We start from the raw sequence: 5,282 nt of genomic DNA on the forward strand, positions 1-5,282 counted from the left end.
CCCCTATCTGCGTGCTAACCTCAGAGATGAAGCGAATATAGCCAAGATCACACTGCTGAGAGGTGACTGGGTGAAATTCCATTTCATGTGATCTATCCCTAAGTTCTAAACACTTTGCACTGCTGACCACTGGAGAAGATGTGGAAAGCGTCCCAATGTGAACATACTACCAGATATCGACATATGACATAGTTACGACAGAGTTTGAAATGATCCTATGGAGTTAAAGTAACTCATTAAAAATACAACAAAAATGAAGAAGAGATGAACTTTTGCTCTGCTCCTTCACAGTGGGCTGAAATCAGATCACACTTTTAGTTTCCCTGTTCATAGTATTCTTTGTTTCGTGTCTTCATTTTTATCCCATCCTTGAATTCACTTTTCTGCCCCACAACTTCCTGATGGCGATTTTCATCTCTGCATTTCTGAATGTGTAGATGATGGGGTTCAGCATGGGCGTGATGACCGTGTAGAACACAGCCACCAGCTTGTCCTCGGTGTAGGTAGAGACAGGTCACAAGTACAGGAAGATGGCCGGTCCAAAAAACAAGATGAACACCGTGATGTGAGGCGCAGGTGGAGAGGGTTTTGCGCCTCCCCTCTGCAGAGCGGTTCCTCAGGCTGAACAGGATGATGACGTGGGAGGACACCAAGAAGAGGAAGGAGAATACAGAGAATAATCCACTGTTGATGAACATAATAACACCTACCACAAAAGTGTCCATACAGGCAATCTTAAATAAAGGATGAAGGTCACAGAAATAGTGTTCGATTGCATTGGGACCACAGAAGGGCAATGGGATGGTGAAGAAAATCTGAATTATGAAGTGAAAAAAGCCCCGCATCCAGGAACCAACCACCAGACGGTGGCACACAGGCCGGATCATGATTGCTGTGTAGTAAAGGGGTTTACAGATGGCCATGTAGCGGTCATAGGCCATCAACACAAGCAGGAGGATCTCAGTGACCCCAAAGAAGTTCAAGAAGAAGATCTGGACCAGACAGCCCTTCAGAGAGATGGTTTTAACCTTGGCAAGTAAGTCGGTGATGAATTTAGGGACCACAGTAGAGGAGTAACAGATCTCCACCAGGGACAGGTAGCCAAGAAAGAAGTACATGGGGGAGCACAGACTCTTACTGATATTTACTGTCAGAATAATGATACCGTTGCCCACCACAGTGGCCAGGTACACAGGCAGAAACAGCACAAAGCATGCTCTCTGCACCTCTGGATCCTGGAAGAGGCCTGTGATTATTAACTCAGTCACGTTATTTGCACTGGCCATGGATTCAGTTCAGGTGTGCTGGATGCCAGATCGTAAGAGGCCTGCAAGAAAGCACATTGTGATTACTACATAAACTCACCACACTGGTAACACCTTAAGAGTGTAAACCAGTTCACAATATGCATGCTACTCAATCATTCATTTAACCAATACATAATCATTCAACATTAATTTTTAGCAATCTAACACTAAGTCATTTTAATTAATTTACTTTTATTATTAGAAAATGAAGGCTTAGAAAATTATTATTTATCCATGATCACACAGAAAATGGTGAATTCTGGGACTTAGAACCAATGTTTCTGACTTTCATTTGAAGGTTTTAACTCACCACAAGACAATTTAGAATTTTGTGAAGACAAGTGAATAACCTGTATTTATATTATTTGCATTGCATTTTGATAGCGCTCTCCTGGGAAATCCCCTTTATACACACCATTGCTCCTGTATTCCTTATTTCTTTCACCTGTCCCTCAGGGACTTACTTCCACTGACAACCCTCCTTTCCCAAAATCCTCTGTGCTGTCTTCTTCCTCCATCACACCAGTCTTCAGTTCACACAGGCCGATGTTCCTCACCAATCTCGCAGCTTCTGACAAATGCTCACACACTCTGGGGAGAACTAAACTCAATAGTTTTTGTCCATCATTTCACTTTACTTTTCACACTTGCCACCACATAAACTACTGAATTCTACGCTCGAACAGCCGGTCCTCTGAGAGCTTGCTACAGCGGCCAGTTGCTGTCGTGGTTCAAGGTTGGTAGTCCCTAGCAAAGCATACAATAACGAGAGTGAGGATGTCTCTTTAAGTTTCCTGCCTGGTGCAAATACTATGAAGTTGTTAAATATCTAAACAGCCACCAGATTGCACAGAAGAAATAGAGACCATAATACATCCTCAGGATAACAATATCATGTAACTCAAAACAATATTCTCTAGATGAAGGTGTCCTATTGAAGTTTTAATCATATTTTATCCATAACAAATAGGAAAAACATGAAAAATTTGGTTCCCTGCTCTAAGACTTATCCCTATATTTTCATTTTTATCTGATTTTTGTACTGAAAGATTTCAGAAACATACTATTTTTTTACCAGTTTGTTTTTAATTGACAAAAATGTTATGATCTATGTGTGTACTGTAAAATGATTCAATCAAGCTAATTAACATATCTGTCACTTTACCAACCTATTATTTTTAAAATATAGCAAAGATATTAAAAATCCATTCTTTAGCAATGTTGGAATATACTCAATGTGTCAAAGACATATCTGCATTTCCATGTTCATTGCAGCATTATTGACAATAGCCAAGATGTTGTGGTAACCCAAATGTCCTTCCACGGATGAATGGTTAAAGCATGGCATATACACACAATGGAATACCATGCATCCTTTTAAAAAGAAGAAAGACATATTAGAACTGAGAACACACCCCAAACAGCAACAGAATCCACAAGGAAAACAGAGATCAGGATGTGACAGATGGAAACAAATCAGTGTGTGTCACAAGCCCCAGGTGAGGACACAAGCTGAGGATTAGGATTCAGTAAAGTCCTTGAAGTTCAAGGAGCTGAGAAATGATTATCCTGCAGCCAGAGAGGTAGTAGAGATGAGACCATGGCATCTCAGAGATGCAGAGCACCCTTGACCCTTGACTTTTTCATCCTTACTTCACTCTGTAGTGTACTTGGGTGCAAGGAAAAGTCCCTGTATTACTCAAGTAAATAATTTTTGGTCTAAGCTAGTTTGAATGGGTTTCTGTGTCTCAAAAGCAAAATTCCTAAGATGGAAACCTAGGGGTGAAACAAAACTCAGTTAAATCAAACACAGAAAGAAAGGTTTTCTCATATGTGGAAGCTTAAAAAAAATCCTACTTGAATATAGAATAGTGACTACTTGAAGATTGGAAATGGAGTAGGGGACAACTGGATTTGTTTAGTGCACAATGTATGCATACGTTTAAATGTCACACTGAACTCCATTAAAATGGACAATTAATACATGTTAATCAAAAACAAAATACATAGAAACAATTTTAAGCCACTAGCAACAAGAAAGTTCTAATTAAATTACTAGTTAGAAAGCACAACTGAAAAATATTACAACTACAATAGGTAAGAAATTTTTTAAAATACAAAACCTTAAAATGTGAAATGCACATAAAGACAAAATCATAAACTTATACTGAAGGACAAAAAAAACAAATGAATTAATGGAAATGCATATTTATATCCACCATAAAAAAAATCATGTTTTTCAATAATAAAATTCAATGATTTGTTTTAATTTTTTCTAATTAATTTTATTTAATCTAAAAATATATGAATTATTTCATTGTCAAGAAAAATCAAGTGTGATTTTTTATGTGATATGACAAAATTATTCTAAAGTTCATCTGCAAGAAGAATATTCTAAAAACACTAAAAACATACTAAAAATGATTAATGAGATGAGTTTTCCCTTCAGGTATTCACTTTTATACTGACTATAAGTTAAGTTTGATACTAAGAAGTAGATGATTATGTAAAATTTTTTGACAATTATAATAGAGAATTAATCATGCAAAAGTAGATATAAAATATACTATTCAAAAGATTGTACTGGAACAACTGTTAAACCCTTTGGGGAAAATTAAGTTTGATTACCAGATTTTCACACCCATCAAAATTAATTTTTAATTAAAGAATTAGAAATAAAAATTGAAATCTTTAAAGAACACAAAGCAGAATCGGTGATCATCATATGGAGGTAAAAAAAATCTTATGTTAGAAGTCTAACATAAATGATAGTAGATAGTATTTGACTACACACAAAAAAACTAATACCAAAAAGCATAAACAAAATCATTATCCAAATGATAAAATCAGAAAAATGCTAAACTATGTATGATAAGACTTAAGAGCCCACTAGCTTAAAAATCTTTCATATCTATAAGAAATATTCAAGCATTCCAGTGGAAAATGAGCACAGATTATAAACAGGAAACACACAAAGAATAAAAGATCAATATACACATGAAAGGATATTCAGCTTCATGAATAATCAACTAAATGCCCACAAAACATAACAAATGTTTTTGGTTATAAGTAAAACCAAATGTTTGGTTATAAGTAAAAGATGGTCCTTGGAAAGTAAGTGAGGATAAGATAACATGGGTTAGGGTTAGGAGAGCCTCATAATCTGTGGCAAAAGTAGAGATCAGTAAAAGCATTCTGAACAGCAATCTGATAGTGTGTATCAAATATAAACACTCGTTCTACCTCCAATAATGTATTCCAGGGAGGCAATGGTTAAGTATACAAGTGTTGGAGGCATAAGTGTGTTGGGACACCTCAGACAGACTTTGGGTGAATCTTTTTCCCAACCCCATATTCAGAAGTGTTACCTTTATAGCCTGAAATCAGTTGAGGTGGGAATATTTCACAATTGGAAATCAGCAAACACTTCAAAAAAGAGCTATTTCTTAAGGAGAGCCCATTGTTAAACTGTTTCAGTCAACTTTTTCATTGCTATGCCCAACATACCTGACAAGGACAACTTAGCAGAAGAAAAGTTTATTTTGGCTCACAGTTCCAGAGTTTTGGTCCATGGTTTGTCAGTTCCATAGTTCTAGACCTGGAATGAGGCAAAGCATCATGAAAGAAAGGTGCAGAAGAGGAAGCAGCTCAGGAAATGGCAACCAAAAAGAGTGAGAGATCCACTCACCAGGGACAAAATATAAACCCCAAAATCATTCCCTCCATGACCTACTTCCTCCAGCCACGCCTGCCTACAATTAGTACCCACTTGATACCTAATCAGTGGGAATCTCATCTAATCATTTACCTCTGAACATTCTTGCATTTTCTCAAATATGAGCTTTGTGGAGACACCTCATATCTAAATAACATTCCACCCTGGCCCTAAAAATCTCATGCCCATCCCACAATGCAAAATATATAGTTTTAACAGTTCCAGTATTACCCAAAAGTCCAAGTTCAAAGTCTCCTCAA

At 36.9% G+C, this 5,282-nt stretch overlaps 1 pseudogene; it reads right to left on the reverse strand.

Annotated features, from left to right (window-relative positions):
* Positions 1-358: 358 nt before the first annotated feature.
* LOC124959324 (olfactory receptor 4B1-like) lies at positions 359-1,286 on the reverse strand (annotated as a pseudogene).
* Positions 1,287-5,282: the final 3,996 nt, after the last annotated feature.

The sequence above is a fragment of the Sciurus carolinensis genome, chromosome 11, assembly GCF_902686445.1.
Source record: "Sciurus carolinensis chromosome 11, mSciCar1.2, whole genome shotgun sequence".
NCBI classification, from domain to species: Eukaryota; Metazoa; Chordata; class Mammalia; order Rodentia; family Sciuridae; genus Sciurus; species Sciurus carolinensis.